Raw genomic sequence first — 13,380 nt, forward strand, 5'->3', positions numbered from 1 at the left:
AGAGCTAATCAGTGGCTGAATAAATAGCAGTACTCCTACATTAAAAAAAAAAAGAATTCCTCTGGTCATCTGAGTCTCTGATTGCACCCTAAAACAGTTGCGAGGCCTCCTCCATTGCATCCATTGCAGCAGGCTGGCCTTTTCAAAGCACAACTAGAAGCCTTGAGAAGAAAAAGAAGGAAAAAAGAAAAGAGAAAGAAAGTTCTCTCCTCCATCAAAGTACTCTTTCTCTTTCTCCCTGACCCTCCAGATTCTATTTCTTGGCTAGAGGCAGGAAGTGGATTTTCTTTATTTTTTTTGGGGGGGGTCACACACAGTGATGTTCAGGGGTTACTCCCGGCTCTGCACTCAGGAATTACTCCTGGCGGTGCTCAGGGGACTACAGGGGATGCCGGGGATTAAACCCAGGTTGGCTGTGTGCAAGGCAAACGCCCTCTCCACTCTGCTATCACTCCAGCCCTGGAAGTGAATTTTCCAAGACACAGAAGCCACTTGGAAGAATATAACATGTCAGCCACACGTAAATTTCCTCTGTCTCTGTCCCTCACTTTCAGCTGGGGCTCATGTGTCTCGGGTCTGCTTTATCCTGGGGATTCCCCACAATGCTAGGATAATCTGTTCCTGAAAAAGTGCAGGGCGCCCACCTGTAAGGGGACCAAAAGGGGCTGAAATGTTTCTTTCAAACCAATTCTCAGCTACAGTTATGGAGCCTAGCTCAGGACTTGTCCTGGCCGGAGCCATAGGACAGCAGGAAGGGCATTTGCTTTGCATGTGGCAACCAGGGTTTGATCCCCAGCACCCCATAGAGTTCCCCAAGCACAGAGCCAAGCGTGATCCCTGAGAGCAGAGCCAGGAGTAAACCCTGAGCACAGCTAGGTGTGTCCCAAAACTCAGACATGAATGAAGAAATTATTAAAAATTAAAGAAATCCAAAATGGTCCAGAGTCTAGGATAACCGCATGTGCTAAAATAACCTCACGCATTTCAGAGTCCCCCATCATGGCATCATGGAGAGGGTGCTGGCCTTGCATGGGGCCAAACCCGGGTTCCATCCCCAACACTCTGTATGGTCAATGGACCCCGCAAGGAGTCCTAAGTGCAGAGGAAAGCCCTAAGCCCGGCCAGGCATGGCCCCAAAACAAACCAAAAAAGAACCTTAGGCATTCCATTCAGTTCAGACTCAACAGGGGTTGGAGCCATAGTATAGCAGGGAGGGTGTTTGCCTTGCACACAGCTGACCCAGGTGCGATTCCCAACATCCCATATGGTCCCCTGAGTAATTCCTGAGTGCAAAGCCAGGAGTAAGCCCTGTGCATCGCTGGGTGTGACCCAAAAAGCAAAAAAAGAAAAGGAAAAGAAAAAGAAAAAGACTCAACATCTGTCTGGGACATCTATAAAGATTTTGGAAGGCACATGGACGGAGACTGACTTCTCATTCGTCCAAATGTTTCACTAAAACACAAGCTGTGGGTTGTGTCAGCTGTGATCCTCCCCCAGGAAAGCTTGATTCAGGTAAATTGCCTCATTAAAAAATAATCTTGAGGGGCTGGAGCAATAGCACAGCAGGTAGGGCATTTGCCTTGCACGCGACCGACCAAGGTTTGATTCCCAGGATCTCATATGTTCCCCTGAGCACTGCCAGGGGTAATTCCTGAATTCAGAAACAGTAGTAACCCCTGTGAATCACCAGGTGTGACCCCCAAAAAGAAAAATAAAATAATTTTCAGGGGCCAGAGCAATAGCACAATGGGTAAGATGTTTTCCTTGCACACAGCCAACCTGGGTTCGACCCCTGCCATCCCATGGGGTCCCCTTGCCCACCGAGCCCGCCAGGAGTAATTCTAGAGTGCAGAGCTATGTGTGAGGCCTGAGCCCTGCCTGGTGTAGCCCAAAAAAACCCCCCAAAAAGTTCAAATTCCTGTCTTTCGCTGAAGTCCTGCAAGACGCCTGTGGGGCCGGGCAGACAGACCAACACTGCCCTCTAGTGGTCACCGGCGAGCCCTGTTGTGGTACCTCTAGTCAGGACCCCACCCCCCCACCGCCCGCCCCCACCCCCACCCCCCCCACACACTCCCCACCCCAGAGCATCCTATGGGTGAGTGGGGTGCTGAGCCTACAGACAGCGGGGAGAGGGTCCAACTCAGTCCTGGGGTGGCTGGTGCACGTCTCCAACTTTGTGGTTTTTGGGAAGAGCAAGGCTCACTCTCCAGGAGCTGGGCACCGTGGTCTGTTTCCAGAGCAGCAGAGCATGAGAGCTAGGACCCTGAAGCCAGGGAGGGGGCCGGTAGGGAGCCACCGCCCCCATTGGTGGAGAGGAGGGTAGAGACCAGGTGGCCAGGGAAGCCTGTTGTGCTGCCGCAAACGCTCCCACAGGAGTGGAAGCTTTAGTGACTCAGTGTCTGGAGGCAGGTAAGAGGCAAGTACGTTTCCACGGATTAGGGATTAGTAACCTGCGTGGGGAAAGGCTTTGCTTCTGAAGAACGGGAGCAGCAGCCTTGTCTTCCAGCTCTGAAGAACACTGGGACGGAGGTGCAGAACCGCCACCCCTGTCCCATTGTCTGAGTGTAGCTGAAAAACTCATGGCAGTGAGGTTGGATGCAGATGATATCCCAAACCCCCAAACAGCAGGCACGACCAGGAGAGAGACATGAAGGCCCTGCGGGGGAAAGTCTTAGAAAAATGTCCTGGAGGGTCAGAGTGATAGCACAGGTGGGAGGGCGCTGGTCTTGCACACAGCCAACCTGGGTTCGATCCCTGGCATCCCGTTGGGTCCCCTGAGCACCGCAAGGAGTGATCCTTGCGTGCAGAGCCAGGAGTCAGCCCTGAGCACAGCTGGATGTGGCCCCCAAACAACAAAAAACATTTTTTTAATGTCCTGGGTGCTGCAGAGACACCTCAATGAGCTGAGTGCAAATTTTGGGGGCAGGATCCCCGGTTCCATCCTTAGTAAAGTGTGATACCCAAGCTTGGTCAGGAGTGTCCCGGTGGGCAGGGGAAGGTTGTGGAGTAACAGTACAGAAGGGAGGGCACTTTTCTTGTACACGGCCGGCCCGGGTTTGATCCTTGGCATCCCATAGAGTCTCCTGAGCATTGCTGGGAGTTATTCCTGAGTACAGAGCCAGGAGTCAGCCCTGAGCATCACCGAGTGTGGCCCCAAAATGTCCCCCACAGCCCTTCCAGAACAAAGCCAGGAGTAGCTCTGAACTCCACAGGGTGTGGTCCAGAACCCAAAAGCAGTAGAATCAATGAGGAGCCGCCTGAGGAACAACAGAACCAATGAGGAACAACAGAACCAATGAGGAACAACAGAACCAATGAGGAACCCGCATAAGGAATAACAGAACTAATGAGGAGCCGGCATGAGGAACAACAGAACCAATGAGGAACTGGCATGAGAAACAACAGAACCAATCAGGAGCCAGCATGAGGAATAAGAGAACCAATCGGGAGCCGGCATGAGGAATAAGCGAGCCAATCAGGAGCCGGCATGGAGAATAAGAGAACCAATGAGGGGCTGGAGCGATAGTACAGCGGGTAGGGTGTTTGCCTTGCACGTGGCTCACGAACCTCATCAGGTTCGATCCCCAGCATCCCCTAGGGTCCCCCGAGCACCGCCAGGAGTGCCTGAGCCAGGAGGAACCCCTGTGCATTGCCGGGTGTGACCCAAAAAGAAAAAAAAAAAAGTCGAGCCAATGAGGAGCCAACATGAGGAATAATAGAACCTATAAGGTCTAACTAGAGAACAAGCCGGGGATCTGAGGGGAGTCCAAAACTCCCTTCTTTTGTTTAGTTTTTTGGGCCACACTCGATGATGCTCAGGCTGACTCCTGGCTCTAAACTCAGGGATCACTCACTCCTGGTGTGCTCAGGGGACCCTATGGAGTGCCAGAGATCAAACCCGGGTCAGACGGGTGCAAGGCAAACGCCCTACCTGCTGTCCTATCGCTGCAGCCCCCAAAAGTCCCTTCTTAAAGCTGTTAAATAAATAATTGCAATTTCATAAATTCCAGGAGTCTTCTACAGTGATGTCACATACAACAACTCAAAAACCCAAACTGACAAACAAGACCGGCTGGGCGTGTGTGACATGGATCGAGACTTCTATTGAATAAGTCTGTTTAAATATCAAATAACTCATCTGAACAAATAGTCATCAAGTGCCCACTACTATTTGCAAAGCTCTGAAACAGGCATGAGCCGCATTTTAAATGCATCGGCCAAAATGATTGATTTGCAGGAAGAGAAAAGAAAGCTTTTCCAGGTACTCCATTGGGATTTTTTTTCCTGGGTGCCTGGACCACTCCAACAGTCTCAAGGGCTGTGGACCAGGGTCTTCAGCCCCTGCGTGGGGGGGGGGGGTGGCTCCCCCCAGAGAGGCTGGATTTCTCCAGCGAAGGGCCCGGACTGTAATTCATAATTCACGGGAGATGCAGCTTGGAACGCTGTGGCTCATGTAAATTTCATGCCCAGCTTCCAAAAGGTTAAGGGCGGTGTCCAGCGGCCGAGGGCAAACAGAAAGCAAATGGCAGCCGGCACCCACACCCCGCCAGAGCCGCGCTCTGGGTCAAGGTGCCCTGGACCCCAAAACCTGCTATTTAACACATAAACAAGATCGACCCAGCTCTGGAGTCCCAGAAGTAAAGGGCTCTGGTATAGATGAGGGGAGGGTGGTTCCACATAAAATTCTCACCCAATCCGCAAAAAAAAAGATGGACAGGGGTTGGGGTGGGGCTCAGGGGTCTGGGGGTGGTGTTTACCCCCTTCTGCAAGAGAACACCACAGAATGATCTCTCTCTCTCTCTCTCTCTCTCAGTATATAAAGGAATAAAGAAGTGGGAGGGGGCTGGAGTGGAGTGGGAAGAGGTTTGCCTTGCACGCAGCCGACAAGGGTTCAATCCCCGGCATCCCAGAGGGTCTCCTGAGTCCTGCCAGAAATAATCCCTGAGTGCAGAGCCAGGAGTGACCCCTGAGCACTGCAGGGTACAGCCCCCCTGCACACCAAAAACAAAAGAAAAAACAAACATAGTAGGAGCATGACAAATGCCCAATAGAAAAAAACCAAGAGAATTGGTCTTGGACTTCAGTAGGAAGCTTGCCACTGGGGGGTGCGGGGGTAGGGGTGTGGATAGGACAGGGAAAGGGACGCTTGTGACAGTGGTGGAGGGAAAGAGTCACTCGGGAGGAGGGGTGCTTACAGTGTGAAGCACGAAATCCTATCAGTAACAGGAAAGCACGGTGCCTAAAATTTATTTTTAAAAATAAGACAAAAAATGGGGGTTGGGGGCTGGAGCAATCTACAGCAGGGAGGGCATTTGCCTTACATGTGACTGACCAGGGTTCAATCCCCGGCATCCCATATGGTCCCCTGAACACCGCCAGGAGGGATTCCTGAGTGCAGAGCCAGGAGTCAGCCCTGAGCATCACCAGGTGTGGTTCAAAATAAAATAAAATTATTTTAAAAAATTCAAAGTACCTGCCATAGAGGCAAGCTAAGGGAATGGGGGGCACGGGGGTATGCAGGGAGGGAAACTGGGGAGAGGACGCTGGTGCAGGGAAGTGGACACTGGTGAAGGGGTTGATGTTGGAACACTGTATGTCTGAAACCTGATCGTGAAAAACTTTAATAGTGTCTAAATTTTTTTAAAAAATTGCCTTTTTAATTAAAAGTATAGGATTGGAGCAATAGTACAGCAGGAAGGGCGTTTGCCTTGCACAGAGCCAACCGGGTTCGATCCCCAGCATCCCATAGGGTCCCTGAGCACTGCCAGGAGTAATTCCTGAGTGCAGAGCCAGGAGGAAGTTCTGAGCCCCGCCGGGTGTGGCCCCCCAAACTAAATAATTCTCTCTCTCTCTCTCTCTCTCTCTCTCTCTCTCTCTCTCTCTCTCTCTCTCTCTCTCTCTCTCTCTGCTGAGGTACAAGGGACAGCTACTGGGATACAAGGAGGAGGAATGGGGACCCCATCTATGCCCCCCTGGAGTTCCCAAGTTCCTAGTCAGGGTCCAGGAGACCAGAGCAGTTTTGATGTCAGGCCGTGTTTGAAGCTCTGGCAAGACCTCGATTGGGGGTTGGAGGGGCATCCTGGTTGGGGGGCTAGGGGTGTGAATAAGCACAGGCAGGGTGAGGGGGGCTGTCCATTGGAGGCTGGGGAAATCAGAGACTGAGCCCAGGACATGGGGCAAAAGCCCCCAGACAGGGGAGGAGCTGCGGAGCATGACAGGGTGGCTCAGGACACAACACCTGGGAATACACTGCATGTACACCAACTAGACACCTGGGACCACTCTCACCAGCTGCCAGAGAAGGGGGAAAAAACACATCAAAATAACTACTCCAGGCTACCCACACCACATCTGGCTTCTGTCCTGCAGCTGTGCTTTAGCGGATAAAAAAAGTTGGCCGCCCTGGGCTGGAGCAATAGCACAGCAGGTAGAGCGTTTGCCTTGCATGCATCCAACCTGGGTTCGATTCCCAGCATCCCATATGGTCCCTCGAGCACTGCCAGGAGTAATTCCTGAGTGCATGAGCCAGGAGTGACCCCTGTGCATCACCGGGTGTGACCCAAAAAGCAGAAAAAAATTAAAAGTTGGCCGCACAGCAGAAGGTGATACAGATACAGATAAATCTTGCCTGGAGTCAGGTTCTAGGGTGGTTCAGCGGAACAAAAGGATCCTTGTTCCCAGTTGGGGCAAGCCCCCTGAAGGTTAACGATATACAGACACAGGCTGGAGCTGGTGAAGAGGTTGGCAGGAGGGAAACTGAGGACACTGCTGGTGGGAAACACACTGGTGAAGGGACGGGAACTGGAACATTGTCTGACTGAAACCCAATCATGAACGACCTTGTAACTAACTCTGTATCTCACAGTGATTCTATTTAAAAGATTAATAAATTTTTATAATCTAAAATATTTAAGAACCTATAAGCTAATACAATAGATAAAACTTAATTTTGGATGATATAAACATAAGCTTAAATATAAAATATTAGCAGCTAAAATATAATAATATAACAATCTAAAAAATAAATTAATTAAAAAGAAAAGAAAAATCCATTGGACAAATACGGGTGACAAGACTTCTTGAACGAGCCCCCGCAGCAGGGAGGGGATGGGGTGCTGAGGGTCTAGGGGTGCTGGCCTTCATCCCGGGTAGCACCAGGAGGGGTGGTCAGCTGAACATGCTGTGTAGACAGGACTGTGGGGGTTGGGGCTGGAGACTGGGAATTTGGGGTCCCCCGGTGGTGATGAGACAACAGTCTCACTGGAGAGCTGCCCAGTCAGGGGGCCCGGAGGGTGAAGCCCCCTCCTCACCCCACACCCCACTTCATGCTGGCATGTGGAACCCCGGGGGTGCTTTATCCAGGAGACCCCTCTCTTTCCTTGCACATGAAGTCGGTGGCTCTACTTGGGGCCCCCCTGGGCCAGATACACCCCCAGCCCCATGAGAAGCACCCCTGGGGGAAATGAGTCAGGAGGAATTGGGAGTGAACCCCAAAGGCTCAGTCTGTGCCCCTAGATCACACTGGATATTTCCTGAGGGGAGAGAAGATAGCTAAGACCCCTGGGGTGCCCCTGAACCCCAAGCTTGGTTTCGAACATCTTTTTTTTTCTTTGCTTTTTGGGTCACACCCAGCGATGCACAGGGGTTCCTCCTGGCTCTCAGGAATTACTCCTGGCAGTGCTCGGGGGACCCTATGGGATGCTGGGAATCGAACACGGGTTGGCCATGTGCAAGGCAAATGCCCTACCTGCTGTGCTATTGCTCCAGCCCCTGCTTTTGAACATCTTAACTGAACAAGCAGGTGGGATCTGGGGCAAGGGAGCCTAAGAGGTGATGGGAGATGGTTGAGGTCAGAGGTCAGAGTGAGAGGTGAGGATGCAGGAACTGGAGAAATAATACAGTGAGTAGGGCACTTGCCTCATACACAGCCAACCCAGGTTCCATCCCCAGCATCCCCTACGGTCCCCAGAGCCCCACCAGGAGTGATTCCTGAGTGCCGAGCCAGGAGTGACCCCTGAGCATCGCTGGTTGGGACCCCCAAATCAGCAAAGAGGTAAAGCTACATCAGTTCCTCTGTTGGCTACTTTCTCCTCACACACAGACTCAAGAGAGACAGCAGGATGGTTTCTTCCAGGAACATCTACCTGGGGGTGGGCTTACAGGGGCTTCTCCACGGTGCTCTGTGGCTGGTTTTCAATCAAAGCTTCCCGTACACATCCAGACAGCAGACGACTGCCAAGTCACTGAGCTATATGTGTGCAGCACCTCAACGGGACCGCGAAAATGGAATGCTTCATCTAGGTGAAGCCTCAGTGGCTTTTCCTTTTAAAAGGAGACGGAGGGACTGGAGCAATAGCACAGCAGGTAGGGCATTTGCCTTGCATGCGGCCGACCCAGGTTTGATTCCCAGCATCCTATAGGGTCCTCCGAGCACCACCAGGAGTCATTCCTGAGTGCAGAGCCAGGAGAAACACCTGTGCATTGCTGGGTGTGATCCAAAACGAAAAAAAAATTTAATTAAAAAAAGGTTAATAAGTTCTGATAAAGGGGCTGGAGCGATAGTAGAGCAGGTAGGGCATTTGCCTTACACACGGCCAACCTGGCTGACCCAGTTTCGACTCCTCCACCCCTCTTGGAGAGCCCAGCAAGCTACCGAGAGTATCTAGCCCACACAGCAAAGCCTGGCAAGCTACCTGTGACGTATTCGATATGCCAAACACAGTAACAAGTCTCACGATGGAGATGTTACTGGGCCCGCTCAAGCAAATCAATGGGAGGACAGTGACAGTGAAAAAAAGGGGGGGTGTAGGACAGAGGGAGCGGCCTGGGATTGATTCTGCCACTTCCTCCAGCCCTACTAGAACCGCAGAGACCATGGGAGAAGCATGAGCCAGTCTTAGATGGAATACCGGGGAACAGGAAGGATGGTACCTCCTCCCCCCCACCCTGCAGTGAGCCCTAACTCATGCTCATTAATGACAGGAGCACCAGCTCAAAGCTGACACCAGCTTTTCTCCCTGTGGGCGGGCCACGGCACCATGCAGTACCTTATTTGTTTGTTTTCTATTTGGGGGCCACATCTGGAGATGCTCAGAGCTGACTCCTGGCTCTGCTCTCAGGGATCACTCCTAGTGGTGCTCAGGGGACCCTATGGGATGCCGGGAGTGGGGATTGAACCCCGGTTAGCAGCATGTGAGGCAAATACCGGACCTACTGTATTATTGCTCCACCCTCCCCTCCACCCCCCAAGCTCATATATTTTTTTTAACAAGCTCTAGGTCCCAAGACCACACTGAGTTTTCTCTGACAGGTCATGCGGGAGGTTGACCAGGGTTCACCCCATCTCCCCACCCTGCACTACAGATGGTCCCCCAAGCACCACCAGGAGTGGTCGCTAAGCACCACTGGGTGTGACCCCAAAACAAAACAAAACAAAACAAAAAAAGCAGGAAGAGGAAAACAGCGAGGTGACTGTTGAGTTCTTTATTGCCCAACAATGCAGCACTCTTTCTTAAACAGGGGATTTTATTTTATTTTTTGCTCTTTGGGTCACACCCAGAGATGCTCAGGAATTACTCCTGGCAGTGCTGGGCGACACTATGGGATGCCGGGGATCAAACCAAGCTCGGGTGGTTGCGTGCGTGCAAGGCAAACGCCCTCCCGGCTGGACTATTGCTCGGGACCCAATGCAACTCTCTGATTTCAAAGTTGCAAAACGCACCTGCTACACCAGGACAAGGTACAAATGTATTCTTGCACCTTTTTTTCTCATCCTTGCCTGAGCCCCCAGACAGTCCAGGCACCCCCAGGAGGCAGCAGGGAGAGGGAAGTTCCCCCAGCCTCCTCCATGAGGCCAGGGAGTCTCAGATAGGGCATCCTGAGAGATGTCACACTTCCTGTGTCAGGAGGAAGTTCGAGTCATGCTCGCTAACCCATGAACCGTGCCACACTGGCTGACTTAAGCTTCACACCACACTGGCTGACCCACGCCCCATGCCACACTCGCTGATCCATCAAAAGCACAAGAGTGCTACGCACGTACCACGCTGACTGATGCATGACAGACCAAGAGTGCAGGACACAGTTTCCGGGTCTCTCCCCCGGCTACACGGACCCTCTATCTAGGGTCTCTGCCCCTCGGAGATGCCTGTGTCAGACTCTGAGTCACGTGGATACGTGACAAGGCCGCTTTGGGACCCACGGGTGCCGAGAGACCCAAGGCTCTCTCTGACAGACATCCTGTGACTGCTGCACCCCAAAGCATCTTCGTGGAGTATCAGGGGGAGGGACCTTGGCTCCCCAAGGACCATGAGGAAGGATACAAGCAAACAAAAATCACCAAGACACAAAGCCACCGTCAGGTCCTTTGCACAATCACCCCCATTCCGGGGGGTTTGCCAAGGCTCTGCTGGAGCGATAGCACAGCGGGTAGGGCGTTTGCCTTGCACGCGGCCGACCCGGTCGGCCCAGGTTCGATTCCTTCATCCCTCTTGGAGAGTCCGGCAAGCTACCGAGAGTATCTCGCCCGCACGGCAGAGCCTGGCAAGCTCCGTGGCGTATTCAATATGCCAAACACAGTAACAACAAGTCTCACAATGGAGACGTTACTGGGCCCGCTGGAGCAAATCGATGAACAACAGGAGGACCATGCTACAGTGCTATTGAAGGATGGGTGCTGGATAGGGGTCCCCGTCACACTCCCTCTCCCCGTACCCCCCAAAGCAGAAGCACAGACTGACAGGGAGAGGGTGGGTCCCCCAGCAGCTGCTACTGGGGAACAGACCACTCACTCTTTGTTTGGGGACCACACCTGGCGATGCTGAGACCTGACTCCTGGCTCTGTGCTCAGGGATCACGCCTGGCGGGTTTCAGGGACCCTCTGGGGTGCCGGGGATCGAACCCAGGCCGGCCTCACTGTCCTATTGGTTCAGCTCATGCTACACCCTTCTTGCCTCCAAAGGAGACTTGTGGTGAAATTATTGACACACTGACCTGTACCCCCACGCAGACCAGGAGGATGGCTGGGACTCAGGCAGGTACCTCCACATGGCAGCAGCTGGGGCATCCCCCTGCTACCACTCACAAAGGACACAGGAGCCCCCTGAAATGTGACAGCTCCCATTTGACCCAGCAATACCACTTCTGGGAATATACCCCGGAGAGGCAAAAAAGTATAGTCGAAGTGACATCTGCACTTGTTTGTTCATTGCAGCACTCTTTACAATAGCTAGAATATGGAAAAAACCTGAGCGCCCGAGAACATATGACTGGTTAAAGAAACGTTGGTACATCTACACAATGGAGTACTATGTAGCTGTTAGAAAAGATGAAGTCATGAAATTTACATACAAGTGGTACTACATGGAAAATACCGTGCTAAGCGAAATGAGCCAGAAAGAGAGGGATAGACATAGAAAGATTGCATTCATTTGGGTAACGTAAAGTAACAAAATAAGAGACTAACACCCAAGAACAGCTATGATAGATACCAGGAGGTTCACTCCATGGCTTCGAGGTCAGCCGCACACTCTAGGGGTAAAGGCAGCTCAGATGGAGAAGGGAGCACCAAATAAAGGGTGCTGGGAACATCCGCCCAGGACGGGAGATGCATGCTGAAAGTAGACTCTAGACCAAACATGATTGCCACCCAGTGCCTCTTCTGCAAACCACAGCACCCAAAAGGAGAGAACAAAAGGGAGTGCCCTGCCACAGAGGCAGGGTGGGATGGGGGATGGGGAAGTGGGAGGGATATTGGGATTGGTAAGGGTGGAGAATGGACACTGGTGGTGGGATGGGTACTCGATCATTGTATAACTGAAACCCAAGCACAAAAACTTGTAAGTCTACAACTGTATCTCATGGTGTTTCAGTAAAAAAAAAAAAAAAGAAAGAAAAAAAAAGAAATGTGACACCATGGGCCTGAGGCAACCTCTGCTCTGCCCCCCAGGGGGCCACCAGAGCCTTGGGGGTTCCAACACCCCCCATTCTCTCTGCCAGCAACCCCTCAGCGCCCTCTGGAGGCGAGGGTGGATGTGGGCCCACACCAGCAGCCGGGCAGGTCTCACTCCTGGGGAGGGGGGCGGGGAGGGGGGAGTTGTAGGGGCGAGGACCCCCAGGCGCTGAGCTCCCCATCCACCGCCCCACCCCCGAGACTCAGGACGGGGCTGTGGGTGCCCATGCTAACTCTGGGTGCTGCATGGACCCGCACCTCTAATCCCCACCGGGCTGGAGCCAGGTGTGTCTCTGTGCAGTGCTGGGGCGGCACCAGCACCCCGGGGGCATACACGGGGTCCCACAACCCCCCAACTGTCCCCCTCCACTATAAAACCGCAGAATTCAGGACTCGGGCCCAGTTGGACCCCTACCCCCACCCCAACCAATCGAGCCGCCAGCAGAGAGCAGAGGCTGGACCCCTTGAGCTGACCCCTGGGGTCCCCCACCTCACATCTGTCACACGGGGGCTAAAGCCTGAGTCATGAACAGACCAGGGGTCCTGACAGTCACCGCACCCCTCTGAGCCCCCAGACTCTCTGAGAAGGATGCAGCTTTCGGTTCAGGGAGATATGCGGGGTGGGGAGCCCCTCACAGCCAAGGATGACACAGACTGACCTTACCTGGAGGGTGGGTCCCCAGGAACATGGCTTGTGTGTGTGTGACCAGGAGGTACGACAGCTCCCAGCGCGGAAAACTCTGGAAATGGCACCCGCTGGAGACCCTCACGTGGGGGTCCTTAATAAGCTGTCCCAGTATTGGCTGCATCTGGGCTGGCCCCAGGTGCAAAATCAGGAGGTTCCTAATGAACGAAGGACCCACACCTGGGGGCTTCCCGGAGGCGGAATCAGGAGGGTCCAGAAACGCTCAGCATCCGACTCTGCGCCATGTCACCCACCAGGCATGGGGGGTCCACTTGGCTGGGGGAGAGGAGGAGCCGGGGGAGGGGGCGGGGCCATGCACACCCCCTCCATCCGTGGGGGACTCTCCCCCCATCCCCTGCAGCCCACCTGACTGTGCAAACATCACAGATTTGGGCTCCTGTGCTTCATTCTCGCCCATACCAGGACAACCTGTCCCTTGAGCTCGCCAGGAGTCAGCGCCGAGCACAGAACCAGGAGTCAGCCCCAAGCACAGAGCCAGGAGTCCGCCCCTAGTAGAGTCAGGAGTTAGCCATGAGCATGGAGCCAGGAGTCAGCCTAAGCAGAGCCAGGAGTCAGTCCTGAGCACAGAACCTGGAGGCAGCCACAAGCACAGAACCCAGAGTCAGCCCTGAGCACAGAACCAGGAGACAGCCCTGAGCACAGAACCAGGAGTCAGCCCTGAGCACAGAACAAGGAATTAGCCCCAAGCACAGAGCCAGGAGTCAACCCCAAGTAGAGTCAGAGA

This window comes from Sorex fumeus, unplaced genomic scaffold, assembly GCF_029834395.1.
Source record: "Sorex fumeus unplaced genomic scaffold, SorFum_2.1 ptg000019l, whole genome shotgun sequence".
NCBI lineage: Eukaryota > Metazoa > Chordata > Mammalia > Eulipotyphla > Soricidae > Sorex > Sorex fumeus.